We start from the raw sequence: 26,546 nt of genomic DNA, 5'->3' as shown, positions 1-26,546 counted from the left end.
ATTCCAGCCTTTACTCCAGAGCAGATATTGAAGGGTGAAGTTGAAGTTGAGATACAATAAATTGATAAAGGAAAAAGAGGAGCAGGAAAGAAATTAACCAAAACATATCTGACACAAGGAAGACCCTGTTTAAGTGATAAATCTACACTTTCTGCTCCAAGTCCAAATGAAACACACAAATCTCTTTTAACGTATATAACAAACCTATGTAATGAAAATTCATGGCCCTATTTTACTTTTGATAATAAAATAATGCCTAGATATATCAAAGACTTTTTCCTGTACCTGAAGATATTAAGATGAGGAAAGAGTCTGGACCCTTGTCTCCCTGGCTCAAAACTATTAATATTTGGTCTTAAGAAAAGTGATACCATACCTCTTTAGGCTAATATATTCAGATTTATTATGGTGTCTTTAGATTAAAGAGTCAGCTTCTCTGATTATTGAGAGGTTAAGAATCTATCACTTTAAAATTTCAATGTCATTTAATTAAAAATAAGGAAGGGAGAAATATCATAAGCAACATTACTAACTCAATTATTACTCTAAGTTTGAACATTTAAGTTCAGCAAAGTTACTATTGGGCATTAAAGTTTTATATATTTATATATATGTTTTATATATTTGTAAATTATATTTATATATATGTTTATATATATATTTTTCTACACCCACATATGTATATGTATATACATAAAGTCTTATATACAAATATGTCATATATATTTTATATTTATATATAAGTTTATATTTATATATAAGTATAATATGTAAATTTTTATATATAATTATATGTTATGGATTTATATATTTATATATTATATAAACATAAAATTCATATATATAAAACTTTATTGTATATATGTAAATATATATGTATATATCACTTTAATGTCAGTTATGTGGTTGGTATGTTACTTCCGTGACTGGAAATGCAGAAACGACACTTTATTTTGAGGTTGCCTAGGGAATGAAAAGGTGTACAATTAGAAAAGCCTTCTTGACAACTACATGCACACTGGTCAACGTTCAGAAACTTTTTAAGTACGATCAATATAATCTATTTTTGAAGGTTCAAAGGTTAATCAAAGTATTCAAAGTATTGAATAAAAAAATATTGCAAAAAAAGAAATAGGCATTATAGTCGAAAATATTTTAGGCAGATGTGAGGATAGCAAATGTATATTTGAAATAATACAGTATTCAAACTTTTGACTTCAAGAAAGATGACAACAGTGATGTTTTGACAAGCAAGACTGTAATGGATGCAGCTTTGTTATGTGTAAGAGATCTAGGAAATTCACTTCTCTTATCTGATACTGAGTTTTCTCCCCTGTAAAATGTTGAATCCTATATTTGCTCTCACATAATTGTGAAGATTAAATGAGATTAAATATGCAAATATATCTAGAACTGTGGATATACGTAATATTTCTACCATAAATCTTAATCTTGGAGAAGTCAATGACTAAAAGCTTAAAAAGAATTTTCCAACTTCGATTCCTTAGAAATTAGGCCTTACTCATTCTTGAAATAAATATTTATCAAGTACCTAATATGTACTAGGCCATGTTTTATGCATATGGAGCAAAACAGAAACAAAACAAGGCCTTGACTTCATGGAGCTCATATTCTGGAAATCTTCAGTAAACAAAGTTGTTTTTTTTTTAATTCCTTATCTGAGGCCCCGATTATTTGCATAATACTTTGCTCATTACTGATGTCATACAGATGGGAAACTGGATAAGATCACATTCTAAAAACATTAGCTTATAATCTACTTGTGAGATAAAATGTATATCTTATTATAAATTATTTGAGTTTTAAACTTGAACAAAAATTCTATCTTCACTAGTTTCTATGTAACATTGAAAACTGTATTAACATCTCCGAAACTGTTTTTAAAGTGTAAATTGTCACTAAAATACTTGACTTACAGAACTTTAGTGAAGATAATATGTGATATTACCTAGAATACTGCCTCGCAAATATTGTGTGTTAAATACAGATGGCTGCTTTCATATAAATTTCTATCTCCATAAAATGTCAGAGGTGAGATTTTGTATATAAATAAATGTGAGGTGACTTGAGTATTCACTATGAGAGCTGACTCATTCACAGTATATTTTAAATATTTATCGAATTTTAAGATTTCTATAGGATCAAAAGAAAGATGGATGCAAAGATGATTGTCTCATCCAGAATTTATATACATTAATCCTTAAAAATCTCTAAATTCTCAAATGCCATGAAGAATAAATTAGGCAGCTTTTCATTATCCATCTGATTACATTTAATCATCTTACAAGAATTCTAAAAATGTGTATGTGTACTTATTACTGTGTTCAAATATCTGAAAAATGCAAGATAGAAATATGGCTCAAAATTTTTTTTTTTAATATATTTTTTAATTTTATTATTATTATTTTTAAACATCTTTATTGAAGTATAATTGCTTCACAATGGTGTGTTAGCCTCTGCTTTATAACAAAGCGAATCAGCTACACATATACACACGTTCCCATATCTCCTCCCTCCCGCATCTCCCTCCCTCCCACCCTCCCCATCCCACCCCCCCAGGCGGTCACAAAGCACCGAGCTGATCTCCCTGTGCTATGCAGCTGCTTCCCACTAGCTATCTATTTTACATTTGGTAGTGTATATATGTCCATGACACTCTCTCACCCTGTCACATCTCACCCCTCCCCCTCCCCATATCCTCAAGTCCATTCTTTAGTAGGTCTGTGTCTTTATTCCCATCTTGCCACTAGGTTCTTCATGACCTTTTTTTTTTTTTTTCCTTAGATTCCATATATATGTGTTTGGCTCAAATTTTTTAAAGTTAGAAAATGAATTATGATAATGAAGATTAAACTTAAAATATATAGCTTTTTGATGTTGTCCTTGGGTTTATAATCTTTAGTCTGTCATGGCAGAAGTTCTTTGGTCTTCCCAAAATAATACTATTAAGACTGAGCCTTTAATATAATAAAAGATAATGTGAATCAAAACAGATACATCCTTAACATGGCTAATATAAGAAAATCTATAATATAACACATGACAAAAAGATATTGGCCAAACCATACATCAGTTAACATGATATTCCTTGATAAATTATGTTGATTAAACAGAATGGTATAAAAGCAACATTAGATCAGCCCTCAGCAGTCAGGGAATTTACAAACTAATTGGGAAAAGAAATGTAGGTAGGTTCCTCTTTCCAGACATAATGTGCTTAGGTTAAGTATGTAGAAATCAAGTAATAGGCTTAGAGATTATAAAGGGCAACTACTGAAAAAGAATATTTTAAACTCTAATTACCCCTCACTCTTAGAGCATGAGAGTACATGAATTTTAGCTTTAATTCCAGTTCTGGTGACAGCACCTCTTCAATTCCAACTCAGGAGAGCTACCTACATCCTGGTTAGGGCATTTTTCTGTGCCAGTATATTGGGGTTCTCTAAATTGCATATTCAAAACACAGCAAGATAGGTGTGGGTAGCAGAGTCAGCATCAGCACTAATCAAACCAATGATTAACGTCTTAGGGTTTTCTCATTTGCATATAGCCAATCACAGACAGGATATGAAAAACAACAGCCCTAGGGCAACCAACCACAGAAAAGTTCCCCATTACAGCAAATAAGAATCCTGAGCTTCCATGCTTTGTGTCCACATAGAGGGATGGGATAGGGAGTGTGGGAGGGAGACAAAAGAGGGAGGAGATATGGGGATTTATGTTTATGTATAGCTGATTCACTTTGTTATACAGCAGAAACTAACACACCATTGTAAAGCAATTATACTCCAATAAAGATGTTTAAAAAATTAATTAATTAATTTAAAAAAAAAAGAATCCTGAGCTTTCATGCTCAGTGGCACTTGCTTCCACAACAGAGTGCATGCTCTCCCCTTTCCTAACGCTTCATGGTTTGAGAAAACATCTATTCCAATCAGGTGACCAAAGCAACAAGTGATTAATATATTGTGGTCTTGAAATTGTATCACAAAGACGTGTGTATGAGTGCCATACATATTAAGAAGGGTTTATCTAGTATAACATGGTTCACTAAGTGCCTTAAACCTACTAAGAATGAAAATACCTTTAAAATATAATATTTAATATTATGTATCTGACACTTCATATATGTTCCTTAATATGTGTTGACCTGAATAAATAATCTGGCAGATATTTGTCCAGCAAAGATAGAAACGGGATCAGCAAAGAACTGTAATTCAGTGTCTGCAACCATGGTGAGTCACATGCAAGTTCCCAAAGGGCAAGAGAAGGAGAACGCTTTTATAGAAAGGAAAAGGAGGTTGGGAGAGCTAGAGTAAACAGAGTCTATGGCTTTTCACTGGCTGAGTCCTTGCCGGGGGAAAAAAGAGTCTTTCTTCTTCCTGTTGAGCTCTGTTATCATTGCAAGCGGTGAAGGTCTCCCAACTTTAACTGAGGTTTCTCTTCATTAATTTTTTACATATGCTACATATCCTTTCCAATTAAACACAAGAATCTGAAACTTTAGTGATTTCTATCTTTGTGTAGATTGTAGACACGGTTTCAGAATATTTTAATAGGCTCTAAGATAACACACACTTTAATGTGTAATTGTATATATTGAAATATTTTAAAGTGACAGAGTGTATAACTACAAATAGCTACAAAAAGCCAATATATTTTAAGTGTTGATAATATTAATTAACAAAAAATTTTTAAAAGTCTACCTTATTTATTACAGGTAAAATATGGTAGCAGTAGTAGCTCAAATATTAACTGTTTTGCTACTCTCTCTGGAAATATCTGTATAGAAACAAAATAATGGACAGGAAAACTCAGCAGAGTTTGAAAATATCAAACAGCAGTGATCACCTTGTAGTGAAATTAAACTGCTGAAAACTCTCCTTGAACAGTGTGAAATCTGTATGAGGAGAGACTGGTGTTTTTCATTTTAAAAAATTGAATTCATATCCATGTCTGGTTAATGTATGATAATAATTCATAATAATTAATAATATAGTTAGATGTATTCCTCTTCAAAAATTTAGTAAAAATTTGAAAGTCTACAAATGCTCCTGAGTGCATTAGCTTTTACTGCCAGACAATACATCATAAAAAAAAAAAACATTCAACTGAATGACTTTTCAGGGCAGACAACGAAAAGCTTTTATAAACACATTAATGACAGAAATAGTGTTTTTCACTCAGTATGTACTGAAGCATAATGAAGTTAGGTCTCCAAACCAAGATATATTTTCCCTCAGGGAAAAACAGTCATTTAAACAGCCATTGATTTGTTACCTAGTGCCTTGACACTTTATGATGAGCCCTCTCAAAGCATGCTGATCTTACATATCTGATAATGAATAATGAATATAGGAAAAGAAAAAAAATATTGTCTCCCAGGCAATATTTGCCTTATCAAGCACTGAAATTTTTTGTGCTCACAGATCAAAACATCACTGCATTATAAATGTTAAAATATTCATAAATTTGTTTTAATCATGTTTACTTAGGAATAAACAGCGTTCATGAGACGTGTTAGAGACTACGTTATTCCCCCCAGCTCCAAATTGTAGCATTTGCTATTCTCTTAGTACAAAATATTTTGAAAATTTCATAGAAATTTTTGACGTTTTAGAATAATCAACATCTATATATTTAAGAGAGCTATTTTAGCTATTAAGAAATTATTTTCTTAATTCTTTTTTTTTTTTTTTCTTAATTCTTGCAGTGGAATATAAAATATGAAACAACATAACGCTAAGTTAAAATGAGCTATTTATTTGATAGAAACTAATGTTCACGTCACTTAATCAACAAAGTATCCTTGATATTTACTCCTGAACCCAATGGGAGCAAATATACAATATTCAGAAATCATATAATAACTTGTGAATATAAAATATAAATGGTAACAAATCAAAAATAGAGGGTAAATTAAATGTCCAAACAAGGTAAGAAAAAAATGAAAATTTAATTACTCATAAAATATAATATGCCAACATTATGGTTTTTTCTTACAAATGGTTAATCCTTTGCAAAAGACTGGGAAAAATTCTTGAAAGCTCATTCAGACTCTTAAAGGATCATTTTACTAGTGAGAAATGTGGAGGTAAGCTTGTAATTTTTTATCACAATTTCCATTCATTTATTTTACAAAAATTTGAAATTTTCTTACAAATTAATTCTGGAATTAAAGAAAAACCCACCTATAGGTTTTTGAGGGTGAAAACAAGGTGTGAGAAACAAGATATTTAACCTATGTATTGGATGATTCCTGGAAAGAAGTTCTTGGTACTTAGGCGTCATACCTTACTCTAGGGAAGACTGTATGTTTGATTATAACCAAGTCAATAAATGAAAGAATTAGACTAAATGTTTTTCTAAATATAATTTAAATCTATGCTTCTATGGTTGCTAAAATAATTCTATGGCATTTGGGACATCTGTTAACTTTTTCCTTGGGCCTGTTGTTTTGACTGTGTCTGGGTCACTTTCAAATAATTCTGAATAAATAAGCTTTATTCTATACACTAGGGAAATCAGCATTTGAAGCATCCTAATCAGGATACAATTCAGGAATGGCTAGATAGTTTCTGAAAGACCTATTCAGGTGTCTTAGTTCAGGATAGATAGGCAAAAGTTTAAATATCATGATCTACATCTGTGTCTAGGAATTTACTACATGGCATAATGGCAGGGATGTTAGAAACTATTTTCCACTGGTAAGACTATATTGTTATAAGATTTACTAGAAAGATGATCCAGGTCCCAGTTTACAAACAGCGTATGAGTTCAGTGAGACCAGTAATAGCCTTCTGAGTGATGTTCTAGGTTCTGAGTTTCTTTTGTTCAGGGCCCTGGAACTTCAGCCTAATGAAAATTGCTTGTCACCATGCTATGGGCAGAAAGCAGGGACTTCCTTAAGTTTATATCAAAAGATGAAGCAGCTGTTTTTGTTTTGGTTTTTAATTAATGTTTGTTATTTTAACAGAATTTTTAAAAAAATTTAAAATTCTAAAAAATCTTATTTTCAACATAGTATGTCAACTCCTAGCAAGCAAGATATGCAAAAGGAGCAATATAGCCTCTACCTATTTCTTATTCTGAGGGCTCTTGGCTTTCCTCAGAATAACCTGACAATTCCAAGCCTTGTTTAAAGCAGTTTTCAACAGGCCCCAAAGCAGCACCAATGTAAGAGTTTTATATGTAATAAAGCTCATGTGACTTCAGAAAGGTAACACATGAACTGAATACGTGTGCTCATGGAGCAGTGAGAATGCTTTCTGTGTCCAGATTTGAAATATAGTGTCAGATTATTGAATGGGGGCTGTGCTAGATTAGAGAATATGAATTAATGCTTAATAGAATTTAGGGGTTCTTAGGAGTTAAGGGGAAGCCAGAAAGTTTAGTGGGTGAGGCTGTAAACCTATCACCCTCATTTCAACAAAACAGCTTTGCCACCTCAACATGCATTTAGCTTCTTAAAAATTAGATTTTAGGTAGTCATGAGCACATACCCAGAGTGAAATGGGAGATACTGATCAAGGTTATTTTTCTAGGTTTCTGTGTACTGTTTATTCTGTGGTATCTTACAGCAAGTGTGATTCCAGAATTTGAAAAAATATATATTTTTATATGGCTTTTCAATTAAAGCCAACCACTAGTGCACAAAGAAATAGTACTTATCCAATGATATGGGAAAATTTGTCTCTGTTGTTTATTAAGAAATTATGTGTTGAGGTGAAGAACAGACTTTCATAAGTGATTTTTATGATAATTTTGATTATTCAAAATTCACTTTTTTTTTGCTGATTTGGAACCTAAAGTCCACATATGATTAGTCTCTACTGCATATTCTACACACTGAAGTCCTGTATTCACTATTTGTTCAAAGAATTTTGCAGTTAAAACAACTTCAAAAGCCATTGGGCCAGGTCAATTTGAAGCCATATACAATCCTAATATTAGTTGATATTACATTTCCTTTTTCAAATTAAAAAAACCTCTAGACTTAAGTAAGGAGAAACTATACTGCAAAGGATGATTGCAAGAGTCAGACAAGGGATTATTGTAATAGGGGAAATGCACTGCCCAACTGACCATGAGATGTAGAAGATTCTTAATGGTTAGGCAGAAAAGAAAAGGCCTTTTTTTTTTTTTCTTTTTTTTAAATAAGGAGGAGTTACCAAGTCTAGAAAGAACCAGATTTGAGGAAGTGAGATGAGCAATGGTGGCATGATGGGGTAGTAGACCAGAGAATGATTTACCTTGAAGTCAGCCTGTTCTTGTGGAAGTGGTAGGTAATTAAGGAGAGGTTGTATGCTGGTTCAGACTGAGAGTGAGTCAAAATTCAGGGCTCTGAGAGAGGAAAGGAATTTGACCAAAGTTTGGTTAACAGGGATTTTGTTTTGATTGATCAATAAGGACAACACAGTTCAGCTATTCATTTATGAAGCAAAGAAAGGGTATTTATAGGTCTGAGTCTGGCTTTGTCATAGGTAAACAAGGGGGCACCCTTGAGCCTTATCTAAGTCATAAGAGGAAGAGTGTTTATTTTCAGTAAGCCATTTCCAAACATAAAAGGGTAAGGGGATTTCATTAACCTTCCCTGTTTTCCAGAGTCACAGGGCTTGGATAAACTCCAACTTCGCCAGTCCCTCCTTTTTTTCAAACCTAATGATATGTACTAATTGCTTAACAACTCAGAGGGGTCACAGATCTCTCAAGTGGGGCAAAGTAGAGTCTAAGAAATAGTTTCCTGAAGATTCCTGTTGACATTGTTTCTGAAAAATCAGTTGAGCCATCTACTAAGAAGTGGTGACAAATGCCGGTTATTTTGTTCATCTTAATAGAGGGATGCCTAAAATGCAAATAGAAATATTAACAAAAGTTTTTATTAAAGTTCAAGAGGTTAGTGGCTTAAAATATTTTTATTATGCAGCACTGCTTGTTGAGTTCTTAAAGCTAAGAGGTTGAAGCTCTTAGTGATATTTTCCACAGCCATGGAATATAAGGGCGTGCATGACCTGAGAATTTAACAGACTGCCTCAGTGACCCAGGCAGCAGCTATTCCAGGGAAAAATCCAGCCCACACATGGTCAGCTGCAGTGATGAGTCCTTTCAGGTATATGTCAAGTCATTGGGCCTTATGTCACAATCTTCAGATCTGGGGGAAAAGTTGAGCAACAGGCAACATAAAGTTCCAATGAGGATTTAGGCTGTCAGATTTTAGTTCTCAGTGTCATTAAGTTAGGAGGAAGGAGAAAAGTTGGATATGTTTGTTTGGAGAGTTGTTGCCAGATATTAAAAGGAACTGGAAGATTTGAAATTTTGGTAAGGATTGACACTGTCCAAGATAACAGAATTCAATTCAATTAATAAGTAGGTAACACTTTTTTTTTTTCATAGCTATCAGTTACCTGAAAATTACATAGAGGGGAAAAATAGCTCAAAAACAATAAATAGGGCCAGACTCTGATAATCCACTAGGATGTACTGTAGTTTTTCCAATGACATACAAAATTTCTCTTTCTAGTCACCTCCATTTTGATCAAAGATAATACCAAAGAAAGATTATTTTTGATCACAAAATAAGGCTGATTTCATTAGATTTGGCCTGATTATTTACATAAGTACTACAAGAATGGTAATTTAATATACAGGCTTTTATAAATTTTTTTTGTGGGACGTTTTCATAAAGAATCTCAGATTGGGTTTTTAAGTCTCCTGAGGCTAGGAAGTCAAGCCAAGAACTTACCAGGAAATTTTTCCTGTAGTACCTACTGATTTTGATAAATTCCTTTCTTCTTAATGAACTCAAAATATCCTACAAGCCCTCAACCTGCCAGGGAGTTAATTTCCTTAATCATCTATAAGACTGTGAAGTCTGTAAACCGGGCATCAGGCCAGTTTTCCAAGGGAATTTGTAAGCACTTACTCCATGACGCCAACCTTATTAGTTCTTTTAAAGTGTCTAGTCATATCTGAATCAAGTATCATTCTTAAATACGACATTCCTCTCAAAGCCTTTGTTACATAACCAATGTTTCCAATTATGTTCAGTTAACAAGGAGTCCAGATCCTTGTTGAACCCATACAAATAATTATATTGCCATGTAAATAAGAATATAAGAAATTCCAAATTCTGGAGGGATCAGGCAGGGAGAAAAGCACAAATGTTTTATTCTCATTTACAAAAAGCATAGTATATTAAATTCTTATAAGCTATAAATAGCTTAAGAGAAAAGAAAAGTTTCTTTTTTCTGGAAAATTGAACATCAGCAATATTCCAAAAGAAACCCATAATCATCCCTCATCAGTTCTTTTAGTCCTGTGCAATTAATTCTTGTTTCAACCATCTTGGGTTGGCAGTCTAATGAATCCATCAGCTTCTCAATCAGAATTCTAGAAATTCTCACTCCATCCGGTGGTAGGATCTCAAAGTTGTTTAAGCAGTGTCATCAGAAACCTGTGCCCAAAATTACCTGGCATAGTCCTTACCATGGGTCTCTGACAAAGCCCTTTTTTGTTGAAGAGGAAGCACTCCGGCCTATGGTTGATTACAAGCACAATCGCGGAGATATCAGAGTAAAACTCTCTGCAGATTACTAAAGTTTTAAAATGACTGATGGAAGTTTATTACAAAAATAAGGCAATTAACAAGGAAATTTGTTGTTTCTATGGTGTACAACATTTTTTAAAAAACTGAAATTATGATTGATAACACTATACTGTTGACTAATATCAGGCAAAGCAGCATCAGGACTCTGATAAATAAAAACATCATGACCAGCAAGGACATTGCCATATCTCTAGGAACGTCATACAGTTTCTGAAATGTTTATATTTAACAATATTTTACACACACAAATTTAACCTAAAGAAGGTTAAGCATCTCTTCTGATATGATGACACTTCCCATGTATCTCATAACATATCAAATAAACCTAATCATTTTTAGCACCTCTTTTTACAAAGTAGAAGAACAGATCCTCTGTGATTTTCCAGGGGTCCTCTAGGAAATCTCAAAGACAGTATTAGGTGCAAAAAATAGTTAAGATTTGATTTTGGGAATGCAAAATGACAAAAGTTGTTAAATTGGATTACCAAAGTGACAGTAAAAGACTTTAAAAGTAAATAAAGAGGTAACATAATGGTAAAAAATCAAAAAACAAAAAACATTAGCTTCTTTTTCAAAGTGCAAAGACTTTGTTCTTCTAAATAATCAAGGACATGATAAAGTCAACATAAAGCACTGGAAACTATTTTGATAAGACACAGAATCTTTACCTTCCAGGCAAATAACTCAGAAGGTAAAGAAAATCTTTTTTTGTCAAACTCTTATTAAGAGGAGACCAATAATCTAAGAAAATTTTAACAGAGAGAAAACAAAAATCAATTTTTTATGAGTATAATATTTCATATTTAATCTCATTTTAAAATCTTGAGAATAAACCCATGAAAACTTAGCTAACATTTACCATGACAAATAAAATTCCCTTTTTGCAAACCCTGTATAACTTCCATATTCATTTGGCTATTTTTCTACACTTAACATCTTTCTCATTCTGGAATAAATAGTTAATTTACTTTAGGGAAAAAAATATGCTTTTTTTTCTTTAATAAAAACATATCCTACATGCTGTGTATACTTAATTTAGCATAAGTCTGTTTTAAATTACTGAAAAATCTTGAAAACTATCTGCAAGCTAACATACTCCACAACCTAATTGTTGGAATAAAAATTTTCAGAGTAAGTTAAATTTCATTACTTTCTGGGGATTTTAAGTTTATGTAAGTGCTATTTAATAGAGCTCATTGATAGGGTTTATATGATATAATTTGGTAATACTCTCTGAAGGTAGGAATATACTACATGTGCACATATACAGACATACAGACAAAAATAGAGAGCTTGAGTTTCAGTTTAAAAATCTTAGCTATGTTTCAGTCATAAACAAGAGAAAATACAAAATTTACTAGTTTATATGGAAGAGCTGACTCTTTCTTTCCTCACCTTTACATTTTTACAAGGAATGTTTTTCTGGAAGATGACACAAGTTGATTTTACCTGCTCCTGACCAGTAACTGCTGAGAAAAACCATTAAGAGTTCATTTGCCATGATGATTCTCTTATGGAGAATATAGACAAAGAACTGAGGAGAAACCAAAGGGCCATCTGGGTGTCTCCAAAGCCCATCTGAGTGGGTAAAACATCTAGCTTGTTTCCAACCACCTGTTTCGGCCTCTGATGGTTGAATAGGAGAAGAGGACTTAAATGACATTAGGGAATTGAGAGGCTGGAGTGGGAAGGGAAAGGTCTGGTAAGGGTGGATAGAGGGGTGGAGTAGGTTGAGGTGTTAAAAGGGTCAGATAAAAGGATTCAAGGTAGTTTTAGGAAAGATGGAAGATAGAAGAGAGGGAGGGAGAAGGGAGGGGTGATGGGAAGAGAGAGGCTTAGATGAGCCAGTGTGGGGATATCCCAAGTTTCCCTAAGATGCTATTTGAGTTCTAAATTGCCTTTGGTAAAAGTTTACCATTACTGGGTGATACTAGATTGAATTAGTGCCGTAATAGCAAAGCATACAGTCAGTGGAAGCAGAGGAGGGAAGGAGCCAAATAGAGTGAGAGTTACCCGTGGGATTTACACCGAAGAGAGAAATGAAAAAAAAAAAAATCTGTTAAGAACCTAGGGGAGAATTCTACTTGATTAATTTCCTCACACAATCCCTGGGGCAGAGAGCCAAGGGAACCCCGTAGGAAATCTCTGAGGTCAAAGGAAAGGAGGAAATGCCTTGCACAGTCCTCAGGTATGGGGAACCTAGGAAAAGCAGAAGAGGCTTCAGAGAAGGGTAAAAACATAATCTCTTTGCCTGAAAAAATTAAAATAACTCCTTACCATGCTACAACAGACAATATGTCTGGCACACTGGTTTGAGAATTGAACTCAATGAAGGATCTGAGAATCACCTAGCAGCAGAGGAGTTAAAGGACCCACAAGGTACCATAACCTATGAGGGGATGGTGGGAGTCCATAGGTGAGGCCCGATCTCAGTCCAAGCACCAGAAAATGTCAAATAAAGGACAAATTCAGGACCTAGATAAGGAGAGACTTATCTCTCCTTAGGAAAGGCTTATTGCAAAACAGGGGAAAGGAACTCTAGGAATAGGAGGAGAGAGTTTATTGCAATAGGGAGAATGTTCTGACCAAGAGATTTGCCAGCATTGCAAAGATAGATAGAAAGGGGCTTTTGCTTTACAAAGAAGAGTATTAAAGACTACAAAACTGGGTTTGGGAATGTGGTATGAGGAAGGATGGTGTGATTGGATGGTGGGTCAGTGACTGTTTTACACTGAAAGCCAGCCTACTCTCAAGAGGGTCTTATGGAAGGGTTGCTATATGTTTAGGCTGAGAGGGGGTCAAAGTTCAGGGATATGGAGGATGGTAGAGAATCTTAACCAAAGTTCAGTTGACAAGCATTTAGTTCTGACTAATCAGTGGAACCAAAGCAGTTCAGCTAATCATTTATAAGGCAATGAATGGGAAGTTTCATATCTCTGTCTGGTCTTGTTATAGGTAAGCAAAGGAGACATTTGTGAATTTTATCTAAGTCATATGGAGAAGAGTGCTTCTTTTTATAGTAAGCCATGGCTGGGAACATGAAAAGGTGACAGAGTTTCATTAATCCTGGTGTTTTCTAGGATCACAAGGCTCAGTAAATTTCAACATAGTCACCCTCAATCCTGTTGCCACAGATGCCATTGCTCTTAAGTCATCTACATTACTTTCCTTCCCTCTGTCAAGGTGAGGTCCTTATATGTCCATTAGAACAAGAAGCAGGATAAATTGAACACTAGGCTATTAAAGAATGCCCCGCTTTTACTAAGGAAAACCGAGTATCTTAAGTATCTTATTTAAGTGTCTTAAGGAAACTCCCTGTCTTTAAATCTGTCTCCATTATGACTGGCCAAAGTTAAGTTCAAACAGGATCATTTCTCATTTATATATCCTGATTTGTGGCATATGGATCATGGACTTAACAGCATTTGGGGAAAGGTGGTGTGGCATATCTTAGAGATGGAATAAATAGTGTGGATACAGACTAGAGAACCTAAACAAATGGGTGGAACATTTAAATTTGCTATGGAGGTACTATAAGTCCTGAAGACAAAGTCAGGTCACATTCTAGAATATCAGTTAACAATCAAAAGAAAAGATAAGGTGAGAAGATAAGACGGACTCAGGTCCAATTTTGTAAGACAGCATGGACAGAAATAAAATCAATACAATTTAATGTAATAGGGCATTATTAAGTGCATAATATTTGCAAGAAAATTCTCAGGTCACATAAGGCCAAGAATAAAATATAGGTATTTAAACTGTGGGGTGGATCCATGTGTAGAAATAGGGTTTAAAGACATAAGCAAACCTGTGAATTAAGGTTAAATTTGGATACAAAGAAGTAGGTAGGAATCAAGTAACTGACATGAGGACTGTGAATAGAGGTTAAAGGTTTGAAATACAGGGCACATCTCTACACAGGCAGTCAAAGAATGGCCATGGCCAAGCCAATTATTGCTTGTTTTGTTTTTGAGTTTTAATAATTATATTTTAAATAAGACTTTTTAGTTAACCTTGATTACAGAAAAAGATAGCACAATGTAGGGGAATATTTTTAGAGTTATCAAACTTCATCTTTGTGTATTATTTAAATATTTGATTTAAAAAATTTTTCAGATACTTATTCCTTATATTCTCAAGTAATTTAAAGTTACATGATTTAATATACAATATCAAGCAAGATTCTTTTAATGTAATGTGTTAACCAAAAAGGTAGTGGTTTGATTTGTTTTACTCTTCTTAATAAGAAGAGCGTGACCCTATTTTTTTTCCCCATGAGAATAAGATCTGTCACCAGTTTGAACAATTTTAAAGTTCTGTGCTCCATAGTAATACTGTAAAGTTTAGTTTAAGGACAATCCATGATCACATTCCCCAAATGCCATGCCTACTTCTCTCTCTCTCCCCTCACTCTCTCTTTCTTTCTTTCTCTGTCTTCCCCTACTCTCTTTCCTCTCTCTCTCAAATCCTAGCAAGAAAATTTAGGAGATAAACTTGACATAAATTTACTAAGCATCTTCTTTCTGTCATGCATTGTTAACTTCTGCTGAATACAGATAAGATTCTAGAAAAAGGACCTGGTCTACAGTAGCTTGCAGTTTATTGTGTAGCATTGTGTCTCTTTTACTTGATTTTCTCAAAGTATCTAGAAAATCAAGAACCTCTTCCAGAACCTTTCCCAGAACCATTAAAAAAAAAAAAAAATCTGCAAGAAAACCACTTATTTTCTACTTTTATTATTACAACATATTTTTTTTTAAATAATGCTTCTGGACCAGGCTTTGTAATGTTTTACAGAAATGTGACTTGATACATTACTTTTAAAAGGCGATTTGATGGCCAGAACAAGAGTTAGGAAGAAAGCAGCAACAGCCTAATACATCCTGATCTGTTTCTTGCCTGGGGAAAAACATGCCCTGGTTCCTATTCCCACATTTTCTGGCAGCTTAAATAAGTAGTCACCGTACTGTTTGTCTACCACCTACTGGAGAACAGGAGGAATCAAAGGAAGAGATGGGGTAATATGATTCCAGAGCACACCCAGCTGACTGTGGATCTGCTGCTGTCATATACACAAGGCTCTACTCTACTGGAGACATGGGGCCTTAAGCAGAAGGTTACTTAAACCCCAAAAACATATGTGAAACTGTTGGAAAAGAAAAAATCCAATAAGCCAAAGGCTGAATTAACCTGCCCGGTGGAGTGTAGAATGTGGCTGCTCTTGGCAGAAGCAGTGAATTCTGGGCTTTATGTCAGTGTTATAAATTTATTCCCTTTTAATATCTCTATCAAAACCTTGCCCCAGTTAAATTGTAAATCAATTGACCAAGGTAATTGACTTATCCTGAGTCGGATGTTTGTGTATGGTAATTTTGCCTCGAGAAAAGGAAACAGCCTGCTTGTGGTTTCTTAACCATTTGGCAGTCAGGAGAAAAACATCAGGTCTGGCCAATAATGCAGCTGCAAGAGTAAATGTGAGGCAGGAAAAAAGGATGAGGAACTTTACCCTCCCAGTGGGAAAGAGATGTTGCTGGATTGGCAGGACTTTCTCTGAGGAGTAATAGAATTTGTTCTGATAACAAGCAGGTCATAATAATTACTCCCACCTTTCTATAGCTTTTCAGTTGCCATTACCCACCTGTGGCAGCTTATGTGGAAAAGTTGGCTTAAAAATTAAGGGTACTGATTATTATAACTAGGTAAATAAAGGGATAACAATTTTACTCAATTAAAGGCCTTGGCAAAGTGGTCCAAAATAAATCACAAAGGGAATCAACACACAAAGCCATCTTCTACAAATGTCTGAATTTACATTCACAAAGATGGAATGTGGTCATTTTGGCCAAAGCAGAACTCTTCAGAGGTAAAGTAAGAGCCAGTGCCCATAAAAGTAAATACAACAAGAAGTGATGACAATTCTAAATGGCAAGCAAAAATATCTGAAATTTTGTGCTCTTAATTTGCATCTTCTTAATAAGTCTGCTATCATTTTAGTTAGAAAAGGCAATTTAGTTAGAAGGCAAAGTCTTGGACCATTTTGTTCACTGACATGTTGCTAGCATCTGGCGTTATTCCTAGATTCAGTGGGGCTCATAAAACATTTGTAAATGAATTGATGACATTATATAATAGAGGAGTAAATGAATGGATGGATGGCTAAACATTAACGATAAATAACAGAGCTCTTAAAAGTTCCCTTGAAAATCCTAAAATATGAGTAGGGGATACTATCAAATTAAGCCTAGAAGTTACAAGGTGTTCTTTTTCTAGTGACTCAATTTTAATATAAAAAGACCACATAAAAATATAGTCACAATACAAAACATATGACTACATAGCTCTTTTATCATAATTGCAGAAAATGCCTCATGAAAGTGAGAAATTTTTTTTTTACCTCTGTACACCTGTCTGACTCTTCTCCCCCTTCTATCTTAGTTCTCTTCATTTCCACTTGCTCACATTCTAGTATAGTCTATTTATTCTTCCTCTTTCTTTCATCTTTTTTCTGTTCTCTCCTCCCTTCCCATTCATATTCCATCTTTCTCCACTTTATTCAGAACTACATCAAAAGTTCTCCCTGGGCAAGTAGACATACCATTTCACTCACTCTACCTACCTCTAAATGACTGTGACCTCTAAACATTTGTTCTGCTGCCTCCTTGGCCTGCATCTCTTCCTGCCTCTCTTCTTTTCTCTCCCTGGTCAGTTATTCATGCTCAAGGGCATGACAAAACTTTATTTTCTCTAAACAACTTTCACCAGTCCCATCAGAGAGAGTCGATTATTCCCTCCTTGAGCCTTTGCCATATAGTGAAAATCTCTATTCTAGCACCTATCACATATTATTAGTATTTATTCCTTTGCTTCTTCTCAGCTTGTTATTTCCTAAGAGTAATGGTTATAACATATTCACCTTATGTCCACAGTTCTGGGCAGATAGTAAGTGCTCAGTATTTGAATAAATGAATGAAACATTAGGGAACTGAGAGTTGAGATTTGGTGAACATATATGCTTTATATTAATATTTACTTACTCAAAAATCTAAAAGAGTCACTCTGTTTTTATAAGATTAAACAAATTAAAATTTGAATGCATTATTTAAATCCTAAATAAAAAATACAAAAAGTATTTGCAAAATTCAAATGAGACAAGTGAAACTTAAATCCAAAGATGACATCTTTTCATTTTTTATGAACACAACTTGTTCATGGACATCTGTATATATATATGTATATACACTTAAATACACACACACATATATATGTAACTGATATCTACATATGAAAGACTTTATAGAAACTGAAATAATGCTTTCACAATATTAACTATGAATATCTGTCTGTAATGTGATCAATTAACTGAATCCTGACTAGAATTTATTTCACTACATAACATTATCGTCTTTTTCTATTCATTTCATGCTTTCTTGTATTTTCTGGACCCATTTCATTCAGTGCCAGTGCATCTGATTGGACTGTAAAGCATGAAATGTGTAGCATCAAAACACAGCTGGAACCAATGCCATTCTTTAGCCAGCTGGCATGAGCCATTGCTGTAGAAAGCAGCTGACTTCTGTTTTGATAGAGTAAGCATTCCAACGTGTGCTGCTTGTAATTCACTCATCACCCAACAAACAAATTAGTCTAGAAAAGAAATATATCAGCCACTGAGAGGAATGGGATTGATTGATAAAGGGGCTATCACATATTCCTGCTGTGGTACATAGTGTGCTTCCGATGCTTTTAGCAAAGCAGTTTACACCACTTGTAGTACTTTCATCAGCAAGGCAAGATGTTGGTATGAAAAAAACACTTGAAATTTTTTAGGACTCAAGGAAGAAAGTAGAGGAAAAACTTGGGCAATAGACTTTATCTATGTAATAATGCATATCTATCTATCTATCTATCTATCTATCTATCTATCTATCTATCTATCTACCTACCTTTTTCCACATAATGAGGGACAGGGTTTCATTCAACCTTTGCTTAAATTTCACCAGGAACACAAAACTCACCATTCTACCAGGTAGCCAGTTCTCTAATTACCCGCATCCAGTGACTTAGAAAGTTAACTGCATTTTTATAATCTCCACTTGTTAGTCATGACTGCGATACAGAGCAGTGCAAAATGAGTCTAGTACCGTCTTCCATCTGAAAACTCTCCAGGTTTTTGAAGAGAGCTAATCTTTTCATCCAACCCTTTTGGTCACTAGCCTAAATAAACCCCTTTCCTCACAGTATGCAGTTTTCTAATATCGTACTACAATGATCCTTTCCTGTATACCCACAAAGTTTGTCACTGTCCCTTTCATTTAAATTATTGTGCCAGATTTAGAAATAAAGAGATCCTAGAACTGTGGCTTATGTTGGATTTATTCACTAAATATTGAGAATAACATATGATTAATAAGTTTGAAAGTGCCCTTTTTCATGTTATATTATTTATTTATTTCTGTTTAATAAATTATTACAGTCTTAGATGCTTAAAATAGTGCACATTTAGTTTCTCACTGTTTCTGTGAGTCAGGAATCTAGGCTCAGCTTAGCTGGGCCCTCTGCTAGGATGTCACAAGGTTGCCATAAGTGTCATCCAAACTGTGTTCTCATCTAGAGGCTCAACAAGGAGAAATTCATTTCCAAGCTCACTCACTCAGGTTGTTGGCAGAATTCATTTCCATGAGGCTGTATAACTCCCCTGGCCTCTTGCAGGCTGATGGATGGAGGCTTCCCTCAGGTCCCAGAGGCCACCCTCAGCAACTTGCCTGTGAGCTTCCTAACAGGGATGCTTATTTCCTCAAAGCCAGCAAGGGAGAAATCTCTAGAGCAAGTCTGCTGGCAAGATGAAGTCTTTTATATGGTAACATAATTGTGGGAGTAACATGTCATCACCTTTGCCATTTTCTATTGGTTAGAAACAAGCCACAGATCCCACCCACATTCAAAGAGGTTAAGGTTAAAAACAAACATGTGATCACCAGCAGGTAGGGATTATAGGGGCCCCCCTTAAGTCTTTCACCAAACACATAATGCATCAAAATAGTATCAAGTGATATAACATCTGAGTATAGGATAGTGGTTTATTTTTAATGTTTCATAGAACTTCTTAGAAAACAAAACTGCCATGAGCCTTCTCTGTTTCTTTGGGAGTGAGCACTGAGTCCTAGTACATGTGATGGATTGAACTAATTACCTCAGTTTTTCAAACCTCTCTGTATCCAGCCTTTTTCCATGCAATGTTGCAGTCCCTGTTCACTGTGAACAGTGCTTTACTCTCCTAACTAGTTGAATCTAAGTTCAAAAATGTTACCTGTTATGTTAGTTTTATAGGGCTGTACAAAACTAACGGCACAAAATGAGTTAGTGTGGCAACTAACACATTTTGAGTTAGTGTCATTGTGGTAATATAGCCACAAACTTGGTGGCTTAGAACAACAAAAATGTATTATCTCAAGTTCTGCATGGCAAAGGTCCAAAATCACTATATCAGCAGGGTCACACAGCCTCCAGTGGCTCTAAGGAAGAATCATTCCTTGACTCTTCCACAGCTGGTAGTGGTTGCAGACATTTCATGATTTGTTGCTGCCTAATTCTAATATCTGCCTTTGTCTTCACATGGCTTTCTCTTCTGTGTCTAGGTCTGCCTCTCTTCTCTCTCGTATAAGTACCCTTGTCACTGGATTTAGGGTCTAGCACAATAATCCAGGATGATCTCATCTTGACTTCCTTAACAATTACATCTGCAAGATGCTTTTATCAAATAAGCTCATGGTCACAGGTTCTGGGATGTGGACATATTTTTTAGGGACACTATTCAATCCACTACACCTGCTTTGACCGATGAGAAGCTCAGTGGATGTGATGTGACAGAGCACTTGTGAGATCTGGCTTCCTCTCTTGCACTTCTGCCAACTCCATGAAAAAAACATACTTGAGCTAGCCACCAGGTCATAGGAGGAGTTAAACATGGTGCTCCAGGTATGGTACCCCAGCCAAATCCAGACTAGAACTAAATCCCCAGCATTTGTAGACGCAAGAGAGAGTCCAGTTAAACTCAGTAGAATCCAACCAGGCCCAATCAAGATCATTTAACCTACACAAATATGCAAGAAATAAGTATTTACTATTGTATGCCACTGTAATTCTGTGGTTGCTTGTTAGGCAACAACTGTGTAACTACATATGTATGTATGTATTTCCCTTTTAGCATCTTTAGGATCCATTCTGTGCTAAATGTTCCTCTAATCTCTAACTTCAGAAACAAAAGTTTTCACTTCTGACTCTTGCGTTTTCTCTGAGCAAAACTTGCTCACAGAAAAGTAATTCCCAAAATTAATTCATGCTAATATGAAAATTTAAGTCGTTTAAATTTCTCTGAGGTTTCTTAATATAGCATTAATGAGATAATATCTATGAGACACATATTATTACCATGCCATTTTCAGCCCACCGGAAAACTGAGGCACAGATGATTGAGGTAAGTTGCCCAGAGTAACACAGTTAGTAAACAGTGCAACTTTGTTTAATCCAGACAACCTAAACTCCAGGGACTCTGTTCTTACCCTATACTCTCTCATACCCATGATGATAGAATAAAATTCTGCTCCTTTACTCAACACTGTGAAGCATTAGTGACAGAGGTTAGGTGGAGAAAGGTTATTTTGAGAAGGGATTCCTGAAATACAGAATTTGAAAATAATTTTCTAAGACCTTTGGGAAAGCTGGGGGCCTGTATTTCTGCTGCAGTTCTTATCTGTATCCAGTCCAACCCTAAATATACAAATGTAAGAATTTACCTTTCACTGTTAGCCATATGCCCCATGATTTTCTACTGAATATTCTTATAATTCAAAATGCTTCTTTAAAAATTTATAATCCATTTTATGTTCACTAAGCATCAGTCATATATTGGCTTAGATTTCCTCCCCACAGGGTGGTTGGTATGGTGTAAATATTGCCTAATCTTGCCTTGTAGAGTGCATAGTATGTCACTGGCATTTATTGATTTTTCCATTTGCTTAGGCTCACAATGCATATTAATATAAATTTAACACTAATGCACAATCCACATTTTTTGCAATACATGTAGTATAGAATTTTAACAATGAGATTAAAATTTTAATATTAAAACTATGCGTTATATATGCCAGGGAAGTATAGAACAATTCTAATGTGTTATGACAAATTATCTAATATAAGGATAAAAAGAGAGACCTTGGACATGGACCCAATTGTTTTCCAATACTGGCTCCAATTTTTACTTGCTGTGTGACCTTGAGTGTGTTATTTAACTTATTTTAAATACAATATTCTTTTCTGTATAACACATATAATAACTCATATTAATAGTGATGAATATAAATTATTTTAATCACCTTACAAAAAGATTTACTATTGCAACAAAATTTCTTTCATATCTTTAGGCTCTTTTTCTTCTAAAATAACTGTGCCATATTTACTGTTGATCTCTTGGTGACTGTGATACAGTGCTTCTTCTACATCAGCCACAATGTTATGAGATTAGAAATCAAGTACAAGAAAAAAGCTGCAAACAGCACAGACATGTGGAGGCAAAACAATATGCTACTAAACAATCAATGGATTACTGAATAAGTCAAAGAGGAAATTAAAAAAAAACCTAGAAGCAAACGAACATGAAAATACTACAATCCCAAAACTATGGGATGCAGGGGGAGGAGTCAAGGTGGTGGAATAGGAGGACACAGAATTCATCTCTCCTCACAGGTACATCAAGAATATATCTACAAATGGAACAGTTCTCACATAGCACCTGCTGAACGTCAGTGGAAGACTTCAGACACTGAAAAGGACAAGAAAAATCCCCTCGCAACTGGGTAAGATGAAAGAAAGAAAAAAGAGGACTCAAAAAAGGGACCAGCAATGCTGGCAGGAATCTGAAAGTGAGGAGAGCTTCCCCCACTCAGAAAAACCCCCTCACGGTGCGGATATCAGCTGAGACAGAAAGGGACCTTCGGGGCATCAAAAGGGAACGCAGCAGATGGTCTGTGGAAGGCAGGACAAAGTAAGAACTGCACACGTGGTCTGTGCCGCAGTCCTGAACACCCCAGCCTGAGTCGTGTGTCTCCTGTTGCAGAGGGGGACTCGGTCTGGAAAGTGGGTTTTGGAGCATGGACCCAGGGAGGGGACAGCTGTTAGCTATGAAAAGACAGCCTGAAGGGACAGGAGTAAGGAGCTCCACAGCAGGGAAAGTTTGTGGGAGAAGCCCAGGACACCATAGAAGCAAGGCACCACTGTTGAATTGTGCACAAGGGGCAGGGCTGCCACTGCCCCCACACGCCAGCCACTGCCTCTGCAAGCACTGGGAGGGACTCCCACCAGAGCAAGCATGCCCCAGTCTGCTGCAACTGCCTGCTGGTCTCCGCTGCCACAGGCACTTTGTGCACACCCCAGCTGTGACCACTGTACCCCTCCATGGCCTGAGTGAGTAAGTGTGCCCCAATCAGCCTCTGCTTTTGCTCCCTCTCGCCCAGGCAGGGAACAGATGCCTGAAGGTGGCACACATGCAGAGGTGGGGCCAAAATCAAAGCTGAGCCCCAGGGGCGGTGTGACTAAGGAAGAGGACGGAAATCTCTCCATGCAGTTGCACAAGCCTAGGATTAAATCCCTGCAGTTGGCTTGGTAAATCCTGCATCAGTAGAATATCTGAAGAGACAATGAGTGTTCCCACAACTGAGACTGGTCTAGCTTTAGCAGCTGTGGATTTTGGGGACAAGTACACGTGGGAGTTGGGCCAGGTTGGAGTCTGAGCTGGCCCCACAGTGCTCACAGCAGGTCCAGAGACCTACCTAGAGGTATCCATCTCGACACTAAGACCTGGCTCCACCCAACTGCCTGCAGCCTCCAGTGCTGGATATCTCATGCCAAACAACCAGCAAGACAGGAACACAGCCTCACACATCAGCAGACAGGCTGCCTAAAGTCATACTAAGCTCATGGACACCCCAAAACACACCACCTGACACAGCCCTGAAAATCAGAGGGAAAAGACTCAGCTCCACCCACCACAGCTCAGACACCTGTCCCTCCCACCAGGAAGCATACACAAGCCCCTGGACCAATCTCACCCACCAGGAGGCAGAAAACAGAGGCAAGAGGCACTATGACCCTGCAGCCTGCAGAAAGGAGACCATAAACACAGTAAGTTAGACAAAATGAGACAACAGAGAATTATGTGGCAGATGAAGGAGCAAGGTAGAAACCCTCAAGACCAAATGAAGGAAGAGGAAATAGTCAATCAACCTGAAAAAGAATTCAGAGTAATGATAGTAAAGATGATCCAAGATCTCAGAAATGGAATGGAGGCATGGATTGTGAAGATTTCTTGTTGTTGAACAAGAAATGTTTAACAAGGAAGGACCTAAAAGAACGAAAGAAAAAACAATCACTGATGAACAACACAACAACTGATATGAAAAATACACTAGAAGGAATCAATAGCAGAATAACAGAGGCAGAAGAAGAGATAAGTGAGCTGGATGATAGAATGGTGGAAATAACTGTTACGGAGCAGAGTCAAGAAAAAAGAATGAAAAGAAATAAGGACTGTCTCAGAGACCTCTGAGACAACATTTAACGCACCAACATACAAATTATAGGAGTCCCAGAAGAAGAGAAAGAGAAATGGTTTGAGAAACTAGTTCAAGAGATTATAGTCAAAAACTTCCCTAATATGGGAAAGGAAATAGTCACCCAAGTCCAGGAAGCACAGAAAGTCCCATACAGGATAAACCAAAGGAGAAGCATGCTGAGATACATATTAACCACACTAACAAAAATTAAATACAAAGAAAAAATATTAAAAGCAGCAAGGGAAAAGCAGCAAACAACATACAAGGGAATCCCCATAAGTTCATCATATGATTTTTCAGCAGAAACTCTGCAGGCCAGAAGGGAGTGGCAGGATATATTTAAAGTGATGAAAGGAAAAAACCTACAACCAAGATTACTAGTCTACCCAGCAAGGATCTCATTCAGATTTGACAGAGAAACCAAAAGCTTTACAGACAAGCAAAAGCTAAGAGGATTCAGCACCACCAAACCAGCTTTACAACAAATGTAAAAGGAAATTCTCTAGGCAGGAAACAGAAGAGAAGAAAAACACCCACAAAAACAAACACAAAAGAATTAAGAAAATGATAATAGGAACATACATATCGATAATTACCTTAAATATAAATGGATTAATGCTCCAACCAAAAGACACAGACTGGCTGAATGGATATAAAAACAAGACCCATATATATGCTGTCTACAAGAGACCCACTTCAGACCTAGGGACACATAAAGATTGAAAGCAAGGGGTTGGAAAAAGATTTTCCATACAAATGGAAATCAAAAGAAGGCTGAAGTAGCAATACTCATATCAGACAAAATAGATATTAAAATAAAGAATATTACAAGAGACAAGGAAGGACACTACATAATGATCAAGGGATCAATCCAAGAAGATATAACAATTATAAATATTTATGCCCCCAACATAGGAGCACCTCAATAGATAGGACAAATGCTAACAGCCATAAAAGGGGAAATCGACAGTAACACAATAATAGTGGAGGACTTTAACACTCCACTTACACCCATGGATAGATCATCCAGACAGAAAATTAATAAGGAAATACAAGCCTTAAATGACACATTAAACCACAAAGACTTAACTTATATTTATAGAACATTCCATCTGAAAGCAGCAGAATACACTTTCTTGTCAAGTGCACATGGAACATTGTCCAGGATAGATCACATCTGTGGTCACAAATGAAGGCTTGGTAAATTAAGAAAATTGAAATCGTATCAAGCATCTTTTCTGACCACAACACTATAAGATTTGAAATCAATTACAGGAAAAAAACTATAAAAAAACATAAAAACACCTGGAGGCTAAAAATATGCTACTAAGTAACCAAGAGATCACTGAAGAAATCAAAGAGGAACTTAAAAAATACCTAGAAACAAATGGCAATGAAAACACAATGACCCAAAACCTATGGGATACAGCAAAAGCAGTTCTAAGAGGGAAGTTTATAGCAATACAATCCTACCTCAAGAAACAAGAAAAATCCCAAATAAACTACCTAACCTTACACCTAAAGCAACTAGAGAAAGAAGAAGAAGAACAACAAAAATACCCAAAGTTAGTAAAAGGAAAGAAATTATAAAGATTAGAGCAGAATAAATGAAATAGAAATGAAGAAAACAATAACAAAGATCAATGAAACTAAAAGCTGGTTCTTTGAGAAGATAAACAAAATTGATAAACACTCAGCCAGACTCATCAAGAAAAAAAGGAGAGGATTCAAATCAATAAAATTAGAAATAAAAAGGAAGTTACAACTGACACCTCAGAAATACAAAGGATCATAAGTGACTACTATAAGCAACAATATGCCAATAAAATGGACAACCTGGAAGAAATGGACAAATTCTTAGAAAAGTACAACCTTCCAAGACTGAACCAAGAAGAAATCAAAAATATGAACACACCAATCACAAGTAATGAAATTAAAACTGTAATTAAAAATCTTCCAAGAAACAAAAGTCCAGCACCAGTGGGCTTCACAGTTGAATCTATCAAACATTTAGAGAAGAGCTAACAACTATCCTTCTCAAACTCTTCCAAAAATTGCAGAGGGAGGAACACTCCCAAGCTCATTCTAAGAGGCCACCATCAGCCTGATACCAAAACCAGACAAAGATATCACAAGAGAAGAAAATTACAGGCCAATATCACTGATGAACAGATACACAAAACCTCTCAACAAAATACTAGCAAACCGAATCCAACAGCACATTAAAAGGATCATACACCATGATCAAGTGGGATTTATCATAGGGATGCAAGGATTTTTCAATATATGCAAATCAATGTGATACACCATTT

At 35.7% G+C, this 26,546-nt stretch overlaps 1 long non-coding RNA gene across 1 annotated transcript; it reads left to right on the top strand.

Moving 5' to 3' along the window:
- Positions 1-2,829: 2,829 nt before the first annotated feature.
- On the top strand, positions 2,830-25,791 carry LOC309627404. Its single transcript, XR_014243727.1, has 2 exons — positions 2,830-7,418; positions 7,528-25,791. It is a non-coding gene; the product is annotated as an uncharacterized lncRNA (long non-coding RNA).
- The last annotated feature ends 755 nt before the right edge of the window (positions 25,792-26,546 follow it).

Source organism: Balaenoptera borealis (assembly GCF_965194805.1).
Source record: "Balaenoptera borealis genome assembly, chromosome: 4".
Classification (NCBI taxonomy): domain Eukaryota; kingdom Metazoa; phylum Chordata; class Mammalia; order Artiodactyla; family Balaenopteridae; genus Balaenoptera; species Balaenoptera borealis.
Note: the sequence above shows the minus strand (reverse complement) of the source record. Positions and strands in the feature narration are given on the sequence as shown.